The sequence below is a fragment of the Camellia sinensis genome, chromosome 2 (genome assembly GCF_055761805.1).
Source record: "Camellia sinensis isolate YWXY chromosome 2, ASM5576180v1, whole genome shotgun sequence".
NCBI lineage: Eukaryota > Viridiplantae > Streptophyta > Magnoliopsida > Ericales > Theaceae > Camellia > Camellia sinensis.
In genome coordinates, this window is record NC_138962.1 from 107225965 (window position 1) to 107240164 (window position 14200).

The 14200-nt window shown below is 35.4% G+C and overlaps 1 long non-coding RNA gene across 1 annotated transcript; it reads left to right on the top strand.

The window, feature by feature from the left end:
- Positions 1-616: 616 nt before the first annotated feature.
- Positions 617-1211, top strand: LOC145819642 (uncharacterized). The gene is made up of 3 exons (XR_014360405.1): positions 617-766; positions 858-958; positions 1135-1211. It is a non-coding gene; the product is annotated as an uncharacterized LOC145819642 (long non-coding RNA).
- Positions 1212-14200: the final 12989 nt, after the last annotated feature.

Here is a 14200-nt window from a genome sequence, read left to right on the forward strand (position 1 = left end):
CTCCATATTTAACCTTCCATGTATATTCTTATTCATGTAGATGTATATGGAATGTGGAACTGCAAGTGAACAACACAAGATACATTGTAGAATTCAATTTTTTCAGCCCAAAATTTATATGGATTGTATGAGCCTACTTATTATTTTCCGCAGATTGCAATTCTCTTGAATTCATGGACAAGGGCTGGTCCAGGTCTCATGCATGCTGCTACGAAAGGTGTTTTGCAAGCGGGAAAGCCAATTGGCGGATTTAAGATAAGCAAAGAAGCTGGCAAATGGACTGCTACAAATTTCCATCCATGCCTACCTTCAGAAACATATCTTACATGCAGGTAAATACAACATTTTAGGTTCTATGGGTTGTTTGGAACGGTGTCTTCTTTTCACTTCTATGGGTTATTTGGTAGGAGCACAATCTAAAACAGGGGAAGACTATAATTTAAACCCATAATGTAGTTTTTAAGTGTTTTGTGGTGCAATAGAATCTTGTTAAGATGTGTTTCAAGTGTTGTATTGGTTTTTCTGTAGATCAATGTGGTGACACAACAGGGTTTTGTTCTAGTAGATGAGCGTATGCAAGTTATTCACGCAAATGGCAATCTGATTTGTTATCTATACATTCCGTCATGAACACAATTTTCTGTATGGTTTTGCAACTGGTTCTTGAAATAATACTTCTACCATTAGGTTCCTCACTTGTATTGTATTGGTGATGCAAATGAGAAAATGATGCTTGCTTATGCTGCCAGTGCACAAGGGATTTCTGGTATGTGGTTATTACCTGGCTATTTGCTACTTCAGGCTATATGCTTACATTTTACACCTATTGCATATTTAGCGTTGCTCTTTTCATATAGTTGTTGAACAAGTCAGTGGAAAAGATCACGTGCTCAACCATTTGAGCATTCCAGCAGCTTGTTTCACTCACCCAGAAATTAGTATGGTTGGACTCACAAAGGTGAATATCAAATTTTCCAATTCCCATACCAAACCCACAAATAGAAGAAAATAATTAAAAAGGGATGTGTGCATTTTTATTCTCTCTTTTGTTCTTATTGGGTAGTGAAATAAAAAAGCTTACCCACCATATTCTTGTAATTTACCTATAGTTGACTAACATCTGAAATTTTGCAGCCTCAAGCAAGGGAGAGAGCTGAAATAGAGGGGTTTGAGATAAGTGTTGCCAAGACAAGTTTTAAGGCTAACACAAAGGCTGTAGCAGAAAATGAAGGGGAGGAACTGGCTAAGGTTATATTTCTTAACCTTCTTGTTCTCTATAATGCCAGCCTTGTAATCCGAGGAAACTAACGGATTCTCTTCTCCATATGTTATTGGTTAATTTAGTTTGCTAGCATGGTAATATCATATCTGCTTTGTCTCTCTAGATTCTTGTAGAAACTTGCATCTTTGTATGTTCTCTCTTCAATGTAGAATTTTTTTCTTTTCCTTTGTATTGCTACCTTATTTTTTTCTTTTAAGAATCAATATATCCATCTTGCATATCAATGTTTCCCCAAGGTTATTTATAGAATTGCTGGCGGCTTGTGATTAGCAATGATGTAAAAATAATAAGACTACTAATATAAGGATTATAATCATGGTAACTATTTAAAATTTACTCACCTACGTATGCCACCCAAAACAATTGTACTCAAAATTGATTTTCTTTTTCTTTTTCTTCCCGCCTTTTTTTGTTTGCGTTGGTTTACAGAGTAGACGTTCTTTGATAAACCTAAAATTTGAAAATGGAATTATATGGGGTTGTTATGACATTTAGTTAGGACCTATAACATCATGTTTACACTACGCTTGAACCTTGCAGGTGATTGCTTTTAGTGATAAGGAGGGAGTGAGATTTCAATCTACTTTCTTACTAATTGGTTGTAACGCTGCTTGTTCTAAGTAAACTGACAAGTAGACTTTGTTCAGTGGTCTGACAGTGCAAAATGTTCTAAAAGAGAACTCTATAGAAATTTCCGAGGAAAACTTCTTTGAGCTAAAGTATGATCCGGAGTTTGTTTGGGATTATATCGAGGTATTCAGCCCATGTTGAATATCTTGTGGTTATTCAGCTACACAACTTTCTCTGTTTGACTTCAATTTGGGAATGTTTGTTGAAAAAATTTCAAAAAAAATTAAACACTAGTTTGGTGGGGGAAAAAATGAAAATATCTTAAACACTCCTCATTTTCATATGTTTTTCTCTTTTGGGGGTGAAAATATATTTTTGGTATTTATCGTTGTCAAACCTGAATGTATATTTAAAAAAAAAATTCAGAAAACGAAACCAAACGTAAATTTTTTTTCTGTGAATTGTTATATTGTTATTCCGTTAATTTCTTGTTTCAGCTTCATATTGAACAAGGATCTGTGCTAGAGTCAGTTGGCCTTCCTCTTGGTGTGGTGAAAGGCATTGCTGGGCAAACACGGATAAAGGTATTTGATACAATTACAGCATATAGATTAAAATATTCATCTTTAAGTTTTCCTATTTGAAGAATTGAGTCCACCTGATTTTCTACTGTCATTCCCTGTTTGTTGTACTTTTATTCAATACAAGAATGAACAAGGATATTCATTTTGTGTGTGCTGTGACATATATTAGTTGTCTTGGGATTTTCATAACCTGTTGCTTCAGTGCAAATCTAAGACATGGTGGATGTTTTTTGATCTGCCTAACTAAGGTGTCAATTTTGGGCCTAAATAATCTATTTTAGAATTCTGTGACCATGTCGCAATTAAAAACCTTTTGATAGAGAGGGTTAGGCTCTGGCCGGTCATTTATTTCCATTCTTTGGGTAAGTCTCTGGTGGTATAATCTGTTTTTTCTTTTCGTTTACATTTGAACTATGTTTGCACCATGTGGACAAATGTGTTTTAAAACATTCTGATTATGTTCCAATCCATACAGGTCGTTTTCATTGAGTTGGTCATTTTCGCGTTGAGAAACCTGTGTTATCTTAGGAACTACATGCTTTTGTGTCCGAAGTGGATAACTTTCCATTTTAAGTAATTTGTGCATTAATTGAAGTAGAATATTTTATGCATTTTTTTGTACTAACATTATATTGTAACTTCTAGGCAGTTCATATTAATATTTGGGCATGTGTTGTATAGACATACAGAGTTTCTTCAGGTCGGAATGAGCTGAAATGCATGTGTTGCAACCTTGAGTTAATGCTTTCGGATAGTTTGCTTTAGTTGGCAATAGTGGTTGGTTCATCTGGTATTAGTACAGACATAGAGAATTTCTTCTCTATTCTCCATGTATAAGCTTTTATTATACATAATGATATATTGCTCATGTGGACAAATGTGTTTTAGAACATTCTGATTATATCCCAAGCCATATAGGTGGTTTTCATTGAGTTGGTTGTTGTTTTCGTGCTGAGAAACCTGTGTTATCTTAGGAACTAAATACTGTGTCTGAAGTGGAAAACTTTCGATTTTAAGTAATTTGTGCATTAATTGAAGTAGAATATTTTATGCATTTTTTTGTACTAACATTATATTGTAACTTCTAGGCAGTTCATATTAATATTTGGAAGAGTATTGTAATATTTTTCAAATTTGTATTTGCATTCATGTTAACATAGTAAATGCGTGTTTTAGTTGCCTTTGTTACTGATGGTGTGACGTGTGTAGCGCATTTTCTCTTTGTGCTTTGGCATAAATATTCTTAGTAATCTTTTGTAGCTTATTTTTCTTTTTTCAGAGAAACATTTCATTGAGTATGACATGGGATTGTGTACTTTCTAATAGTTTGAAATACCCAAGGTTAATTTGACCTTATGTGACTATTTAAAATAACATTCAGTAGCTTGAACATCTCATATATTTTTTTTTGTTATCTATTCACTGCACATCTTTTATTAGCTTTGTTTTTATATTATTATGTTTTATGATTGGCAGAGACCGAGACGATTGAAGGCCATGGGAAGCAACATGGAGATCGATTCAGAATGACAATGAATGATGGATGGGGCTTTCTTTTGGATTTTTATTTCTCTTCTTCTTTTTTTCCCTCTGATCTGACTAAGGGGTTGGGTGTTTTGATTCACTTTCTTCTTATTTTTTGTGTTAAATAGAGTGGTGAGAGAGAGAAGAGGGTAATGTTATTTTGTGGCTTTGTGTACAAAGTAGTAATTTTTTGATTGAGAATTGTGAATTCAATTTTTGGATATGTTATTTTGCGAGTAATGGTGATTGGATATTAAATTGAATGAGAAAGTGAATTAATGCTGCATTTGCTATTTGAATGAGAGTTATTATTTCATATTAGTGTTATTCAGTTTTATTATAGGTATTCTTTTAGTTCAATCACATAAAATTAGCATAATTTCAAATAAAATAAAAAAAACAAGAAGATAACACGACGTTTCTAAAAACACCTCATACTAACGGTTGGAATTTTTAAAATTAAAAAAACCTATGACGGCGTTTTCAAAACATCGCTAAAACCATAATGACGTCACAATATTGTTAGGATAGGACATTTGGTGGCGTTTTTAAAAATGCCGCCTATACTAATATAGCGACATTTTCCAAATGTCATAAAGCTATAGCGACAACTGCATTGTCGGCGTTTGGTACTAAACGTCACAAAAAGAATTAGCGACGCTTTTTACACCAAAACGCCGCTAAATGTGTTTTTTTTCCAGTAGTGAGCTAAAGTGCCTAAAACTGATACAAAAGTAAATATGGTAAAATACACATTTCAAAGTGAAAGAAATTACAATATTATTTTTTTCATTCATACGACTAACAAATTATTGATGAAAATGATACTAAATTTTATGGAAACTTTAAAAGTATCAAACAAAATTATGTTAAGCTTGTGAAACTATACGTATATTTTCTAAACTATAAGGCACATTAGTGTTATTTACTTAATATCTAGAGTTTCTTACCAAACTCCTCCTTTTTTTCTTTTTCTTTTTTTAAATTCAAGTTGTAAACTTATATCCCAAGTTGTTTCATAATGTCCTTTTTTTCTAAACTAATTTATTATAAAAAAAATGATTTTTTTAAAATATTACTTTAATTTTGAAGTCGTGTTTTGAAAATGCCTCATAAAATATTTTAAATTTAAAAAAAAATTAATTATTTCGATATGAAAATTTAATTTCAAAGTACTTGTTTTTGGTAAATAAATTTTTTTAAAAAAAAAGAAAAAAAAAGAAGTCCCCGTATAGGCAGGTCAAAATCAAATTAAATATAAGGAGAAGAAAATAGAGGAATTATTTATTAATCTAGTTGCAAACTTTAAAACTTACATTTAATTCACTCAAATAAAAACAAAATGAAATGGAATGCAACCATCTGAATGACAATTCAACTTTCAAACTCCCTAAGATTATTTTAGGAAGTGGATTCTCATTGCTTAAATAATAAAGTGTAAAGTGTCAAAAAAAAATAATAAATTCAAAAGAGAAAAGGAAAAGAGCATATAATATTATTAATAATGGTAGAGAGCATCTTGCCCTCTTTCTCTTTTATTGCTTATGTTTAATAATATTTTTTGTCGCTTTTCAAACAAAAATGATAGAGCATCGCTTATAGTACTATATTTCTGACTAACTCTCTCACAAGTTTCAAAATTCACAAATATATGAGTCTCATAACTTGTAAGACACGGTAAGAAATTCATAGACATCAATGATGGATGTAGAAGCAATCGCCCCCTACGAATTCACTCACTCATATATTAGTATTATTTATTAATTATTTTTAAATTATACGAATTGGCCCTCTCTAGATTTTAAGAAAGATCAATTAATTGCACAATCCATACATTCTACATCTATGAAACATAGCGTTCAAAGTATAAAAATTAATAATTTGGGCAAAAGATAACATTTTAAAAAAATAGTTACGACTAGTATTGAAAAAATGTCTTAAAATTGCTATCTTTTGTAATTCAAGATTTGAAAAATAATTATTATTTTATGTTTTTTCATGTTATTTTTTACTTCTTTTTTTCTTGGATAGAAATTGATGTTTTAGTCAATAATTTTTTTTTTCCTCCAAATTTTGGGTAGTATATATTAACTCCATTGTTAGGATTCTAGATTATTTTTTTAATAATATTATTGATTACTTTATTAGTGCTAATAGAAGACAACATAATTAACCCCTGTTGAGATAGTTGAAAAACAATGGTAGCATTTCATTTTCACCAGGAAATGAACAAATGGACAAATGTGGAGTACATGAAAAAAGAAAGGTTGGAGATCTATAATTTAAGATTTATAATTCATTTGTAATGGCATAATTATTGAGTTGCGTCTTACATGATGAAATTTGTGATAAATTAAAATTTGACTTATTATGTCATCGTAGTTAAAATTATAAAACTTAAATTATAAATTTTAATTTTTTTAATGAAAAAATTAGTGAAACATCCCTCTCTAACTTTTGGTAGTAAAAGAGGTCCTATATGTTTTTTTTATTAGTTAAAGTCTCTCGATAATATTTGTGGGTGATGAAATCTGACCTCACAACCAATCGAATCTTGTCTCCAAGATTTAGGGAACAAAGAAGAAGAGCACGTGGCAGGATAGAGAGGCCTAACATTTGCACACAAGAAGATAGCAAACCACGGTGGCTCGTCCACTCGGGGGCACTCCGACGATCAAATTAGTTAACTTATCTTTCAAAGATAACAACTCAATCACAAAACTCACAATCTAAAACATACTGTGGACCCACGAGATACCTTCCTTTTATAATGACTATTGCCCTCGTCCCCTAGAAGTCTTACTTCATTAGACTCTAGGATATTACTTATCCATGACTCCTCTTACTTAAATAAGAACAAACTCTCTCAAGAGTCCATCATTACCCAAATAGGTAACCTAATATCATCTAGGACTCTCAGTCCTCATATGGATATCTCAGATTCCCATATGGTTGCATCATACCTTAGCAATCCAAGACCACCCACGTGGTACCTCGACTAACCACTAGGGCACGTGGACAACCCAAAAATATGTCCACACAACTGCCCTTATGTTCTATTAGCTCGGCAAACCGAGGTGATAGAACCTACATCGTCCGTCCTCTCAACATGTCGACTAAACAACATGTTAGAGGATACTCATCTAACCGAGATCATGATTTATCAGCTTCAAGAAACAAGGATTAACATGCGTCCACTCATCAAGTACTAAGAACCAGGATGTTCTATCTCATTAAAGTCTAACATCTCAACCGAAATCACACTAATGGCCGAGGTCATCACTTGATGGTTTAAGAATTCAAGACTTTAAGTCAGTTTATTCTAACAAATTCCAAAGCCATCAAAACTAACATAGCAATGTGTCACCACCCCACTTGTTTGTACCTATCAAATCAACAGACGCGTCTCATCACTCCTGACTCATGTCGCCTGACGTCATTTGACGCCAACTGTTACATGTTTTCCAAGGAATTCAAATCATTGCTCCTTACCGTACTTTCAAATTCACCAAAGCTCTCTCTTTATTCTCTTTGCCTTTTCACCTCCACATTTCATCTCTCTTTATTCCCAGACTTCCTCTTGCCATTGTTGTCCCTTCGAGTTTTCACAACTGCCTCTGATGTCCGTTCAAGCATTCTACTCCAACCAAATGCATCATTTTACTCTGATAAACACAAATCTGAACTCCATTTTGCCTGAAATCCTTTGTAAGTCATTCAATCGTTAGATTTCAGTTTCGGTTCTATTAGGTTTTTATTCTTGGCAATCCCGTTTGACAAAACTCCTTTCAGTTGTATTTGTTTTCGCATTTTTATTTCTGTGAGGCTATGAGTTTTTAGATGCGAATCCAACCCGAATTATGCCTTGCAGAGAAGTTTGTGATGTTAATACTTTCAAGATTGCCACTTCGCTGATTATGACGGGAATCGAGCTGCCCGGTCAGCTCGCGGGGGTCCAGGGGACAGCGCCCCTTGGCGGGTCCGAGGCAACGCCACAGCGGGGTCGAGAGGCAGCGCCCCCAAAGCAAAATGCAAAAATGCATTCAAAGTCACCTCCCCGCTCGAGCGTCCATTTTCCCGCTCAAGCAGAGATTGGTGAGTTCCAGAAGTATGCGTGTCTGCAAAAATACTATGATCCGTGTTTTTACGCTCGAGCGTCGAAATCCCTACTCGAGCGTACATCTTGGTTTGGAACATGTCATATAGTGTCCCCGCTCGAGCGTCCATTCCCACGCTCGAGCGGACCTCGCAATTTCAGATTCTATAAATTCGCATGTTGCTCTAAATCTAGGATTACGCCTCCAGATCTTCTTTTTGGGTTCTAGGGTTTATATCTGGGGCTATTTTGCTAGTTTTCTTTGATGGTTCGTTGAGTATTCAACTCATGGTTTAAAGAGTATACATCAAAAGATTATCTGTTTGTTTTACACAAAAGAGAGAGTTGTTCTTTGGTGGATTCTGAAGAATTCGAGCCTGAAGCTTTGGTGGATTCTGGAGTGGCTCATAGTCAAGATAATTTCGAGGTGAAGACGGGGTTGGAAGAGGCACATAGGGGTTGGTTCAATTCGGGCGTGGATTCGCTAGGTAATTGAGAGTATACCTGTGTAATTCCTTTATATCTTCTTAGTGGATTGTTTTGTGGCTGTTGTCCGTGGTTTTTTATCACAATTGGAGGTGCTCTAATTGTGGTTTTTCCATGTTAAAATCGTTGTGTCGATTTGTCTTGATTGTTTGATTGGGATTGTTATATACTGCTTAAAATTGATACATAATCACAAATCAACATCTAGGGGATTTCTAGATTTTTCAATTGGTATCAGAGCAGGTCGCTCTATTGTTTTTTTTAAAACGTTTGGAGTGAGATCTTGTTTGATTTGTGATAATGGATTCAATACGTGAGGGAAATTCTATGGTTCGACCACCCCTACTTGACGGATCCAATTATTCTTTTTGGAAAGCTCAGATGAGATCGTTTTTGAAATCTATTGATGAAAAAGTTTGGCAATTTGTCATGAATGGGTGGACTGAACCAACGATTACCGTTGATAAAGTAACTTTCTCCAAACCAATTGATAAGTGGGACACAATTGATTACCAAAATAGTAGCTGGAATAGTAAAGCTATCAATTCTCTCTTTTGCGCTGTCACACCTGAAGAATTTAGTCGAATTTGTAATTGTGAAGTCGCAAAAGAGGCTTGGGATATTTTACAAACTATTCATGAGGGCACTCCTTCGGTTAAACGCTCAAAACTTAAAGGCTCACGTCTAGTTTCGAAAACCTTTCAATGAAAGATAGTGAGACCTTTAATAAATTTTATGCGAAGTTGAGTGACATTGTAAATTCCAGCTTCAATTTAGGTGAAAAAATACCGAAATCCAAGATTGTAGGAAAAAATTTGAGGTCCTTGCCTGATCGGTTCCAACCAAAAGTTACGGCTATTGAGGAGGCTCAAGATGTTGATAACCTCAAGCTAGATCATTTGGTTGGAAATCTCCAAACTTATGAGGCACATAGGAATTTCAAAAAGAAACAAAAAGATACTATTACTTATAGTAGTGCTCATAGAGTTGGAGAGGATTCTGGTGAGTATTGTGAGATAGATTCCAAGATTACGGATGCTTTTATAGAACAATTTAAAAAATCTTTTCTAAAAAAGAATCCTAAACTTTTGGAATCTACTCATACTCATAAATCTAAAGGCAAAAATAAACTCAAAATTAATCCTATAGCCAAGAAAGAGAAAGGAAAGATACAAGGGAACTCTGAAAGAGTCCAATGCTATGAATGCCAAGGATTTGGCCACTTTGCTTAAGAATGCCCCACTCGTTTGAGAAAGAAGAAAGCCCTCGCTATCACTTGGGATGATGAATCAGAATCTGATAAAGATGAAAGTGACAACGAAGATCAAGGCGAAGAAGGACACAAACAATTCATTGCCTTCATGGCAGCTTCTGAAACTAATAGACGAATAGAGTATCCGAAGAGCCCGATTGAGAATGCCACTGATGATGAATCCTCGGGGAGTGAAGATGAAGAACTTCAGCAAGCAAATCAAAAGTTATATAAGGAATCTCTTAACTTATAAAAATTGAATGACAAACTCACTACGAAACTCAAAGCATGTGAAAGTGAGAATGTCAAATTAAACAAAAAGATTTCCGAGGCTAGGAATGATGCCCTTAAGATTTCTAATGATCGACAAGCTCTTTGTGCAAAACTCTTGACTTATGAGACAGAGAGGAATGATCTATAGCAAATCTATGCAACATATGAAGAAAAGATTGAAACTCTCGAGATGTCTCAAGTTGCTTTGGAAAAACTAATGATCAAGAAAGAGGAAGAACTCAAGTGTGCTATGGCTACCATTGGTCTTTGGAACAGAGGATCAAAGACTTTGGACAATATCATTGGATCTCAACAAATTTGTTATGAGAAGAATGGCATTGGCTTTGGTGGTAAGAAAGAGCAAAAAGAGAGTGCTTCCACATCTCATGATACAAAAACTCAAGGAAAGGGAGAACAAAAAATTCAACATGAGGATAGACTTTTCAAACTTCCTAGAATTGGTAAGGCCAAAGAAAAGAAGGTACACTCTGTTTTTATTTGTCATCATTGTGGTATGCATGGTCATATTCGCCCTTATTGTTATGAATTTCATGGGAGAGTGTCTTATAGAGATGGAAGAAATTCTAACATCTCATGGGGCAGGAGACACTTCATTGGTCGTAAGGAGGTTAAGGGTCATAATAGACCTCGTGATTTTGATGTGTTTGAGACCAAACATGGAACGAGTTTGCATTTGCCTAGACCTATAAATAGGAAGTTGGAAATCACGTCGAGACGGGTTCCCATTGAAAGGAAAGGGAACCACAACGTCGAGACACTACCCAAGAACCGCAATTCTCACAACTTTGTTTATACTAAAGCAGTTTGGGTGAGAAAACTTGACTTATGTTAATTTGTTTATTAGTTTTAGTTTTTGGGTTTCTGTATGTTTTTTTTGAGTCATTTAGTGTGTGCATGTTCGTTCTCTAACTTGCTTTGTTTAGAAAAAGAAAAATAAAATAAAATAAAAAAATCCCAAAAAGATTTTCTTACTATGGCTTTGCAAGTTTGAAATTTTTTAGTAGTCCTTGGTGCATATTGGAATTGATGAGAATATCCATTACATGTTTAATATATGTGTGCTTTCTATGGTCATTACTCTTTTTGGAGTGTGTGTTCTTTGATTAGTATATCTCATTTTGTACACACTCTTAGATTAGCAAATTTTGGAGTGTTCTGCCTTAGTGATCAATTTTTTTTCTATGGACTTCTGGCATTGTATCTTTTGCTTTTCTAGAGGAATTGACCTATACTAGCATATCATGGGTAATGTTGAGTCTCTTAAACCACCTTCCATCTTTTTGCATCTCCACGGCTTTTCCCTCTGTTCTTTGTAGTCCAGCCATGAGAAAAAGGCTACCTCAGAGTCACCAACCAGGCCATCCTTATTATATCCATACTTCTCTGGTTCGGTTTCCATACTCTTGAGCGTGTCAGCCACCAATGAGTGTGCAAAAGAAAGAAAAAAATGTGAAAAAGAAAGAAAGAATGTGCAAAAGCAAGAAAAGGAAAAAATGTGAAAAAGAAAGACAAAAAAAAAGGATTCATTGATTGAGGGGGAGCCTCCGCTTTTACTCAACAAATACCCCTTGATTCCTAGTGGTTTGACTTTCCTTAGTTGTCCTTAGATTCTCTTGTCGGAGGTCCAACTTTCATATCACTACTAGGATTTGAATCTAGTGTTTGTCGAACTCCAAGAGTCACACACACACTTTTATCATGGGATCTATGCTTTTCACATAATGCATCACTTTCTTTTATGAGGAATCTTCTACTGGCTGTGCACATTGTGTTTTTTTGTAATTGTGCTTCTTGGATAATCTTGTGTGTTTCAAGGTACAAATCAAAAATTCCTTGCTTGCTCCACTATATTATTTTTTGTCGTTTTCTTCTTGTTCATTGTTTGTGGTGAGGGGGAGTTTGGTTTATCATTACAAGAGTTTGTTAGCATGAACACTTGGATTTGTTTGGTAAGGGAGATTGGCTTTTGTTGTTTTGCATGTTGCTATGCACTGTTTGCTTGTTATTTCCTTCTTGCATGCTCCTGATATTTACATCATCATATCATTGCTTGTGTGGTTTATGATCTTACTTTAGTTGATTGAGCTTTCTTTGTCAATTCGTGACAAAAATGGGGAGTTATGTTGTGTCGGGTGCAGGTGCATGTGTCTTAGTTTTCATTTATTCATGCTACATGTTCTTTAAATCTCCGATTGTCATGCTACATATTCTTAAAATCTCCAAGTCACATTTATTCATGTTTTTCATCTAATGCTTCAAAATAATCTAGCCATATGTTTATTGCTTTTTCATATACTCTTGTGAGACTAACAGTTGTTTTGGAGATTGTGGCACTAATAGCTGTTTTGCAGATCTTAACCTTGAGAAAGAAATTTGTGTTTGTTGGCTGTAATGGGTTGGGGTAATTAGAATCTTATTTGTTAGGTGTGTTTTGTCACCGCATTGCCAAAGGGGGAGATTGTTAGGTTTTTATTCTTGACAATCCCGTTTGACAAAACTCCTTTCAGTTGTATTTGTTTTCGCATTTTTATTTCTGTGAGGCTATGAGTTTTTAGATACGAATCCAACTCGAATTATGCCTTGTAGAGAAGTTTGTGATGTTAATACTTTCAAGATTACCACTTCGCTGATTATGACGGAATCGAGCTGCTCGGTCAGCTCGCGGGGGTCGAGGGGGTAGCGCCCGTTGGTGGGTCCAGGGTAGCGCCACGGCGGGGTCGAGGGGCAGCGCCCCCGAAGCAAAATGCAAAAATGCATTCAAAGTTGCCTCCCCGCTTGAGCGTCCATTTCCCCACTCGAGCGGAGATTGGTGAGTTCTAGAAGTATGCGTGTCTGCAAAAATACTGTGATCCGTGTTTTTACACTCGAGCGTACATCCTGGTTTGGAACATGTCATATAGTGTCCCCGCTCGAGCGTCCATTCCCATGCTCGAGCGGACCTCGCAATTTCAGATTCTATAAATTCACATGTTGCTCCAAATCTAGGATTACACCTCCAGATCTTCTTTTTGGGTTCTAGGGTTTATATTTGGGGCTATTTTGCTAGTTTTCTTTGATGGTTCATTGAGTATTCAACTCATGGTTTAAAGAGTATACATCAAAGGATTATTTGTTTATTTTACACAAAAGAGAGAGTTGTTCTTCGGTGGATTCTGAAGAATTCGAGCCTGAAGCTTTGGTGGATTCTGGAGTGGCTCATCGTCAAGACAATTTCGAGGTGAAGACGGGGTTAGAAGAGGCACATAGGGGTTGGTTCAATTCGGGCGTGGATTCGCTAGGTAATTGAGAGTATACCTGTGTAATTCCTTTATATCTTCTTAGTGGATTGTTTTGTGGCTGTTGCCCGTGGTTTTTTATCACAATTGGAGGTGCTCCAATTATGGTTTTTCCACGTTAAAATTGTTGTGTCGATTTGTCTTGATTGTTTGATTGGGATTGTTATATACTGCTTAAAATTGATACATAATCACAAATCAACATCTAGGGGATTTCTAGATTTTTCAGGTTCCATAGTATCCTTGAGTTTTGCATTTCAACTCCTCATAATCCTCAAATTCTGTTTCTGTTTTTCATGGTTTCCATCTATTTTCCAAATTTTACCCATAGTTCTTGCATCATTTAGACTTTAATTTGGGTTTTGCTACTGAATCACACTAGGAAAACAAGAAACTTAGGAATTCATTCTGAAACCTTATGCAAAAAAACCAAGAACACATTGTCCATTCATAATGGGTACGCACAGATGGAGAGTTGATACCCCAACCAAACTAGATAACTTTTGCCGAGAATTCCACATCCCGGATGATGTCCAGATTAGATTAGCCGGCAAGAACGATTCCATTATGCCCAGGGAGAACTACATGCCTTTTCTCGTGGTGTCTTTTGTAGAAGGTGGAATCAAATTCCTTCCACCAGATGATACAGTTTTACAAACTAAACCCCATGTAACTAGCCATAAACACCTTTTGTATCATAAATGGCATTGCCGAGTTATGTTGCTGACATAACGCAAGGTTGGCCCTCCCTGATGTCCAATATAACTACACCATATGCGTCTTCACATCCAAGAATGTCACTCTCTTTCTACTTTAAGCCCATATCCATTACCTATA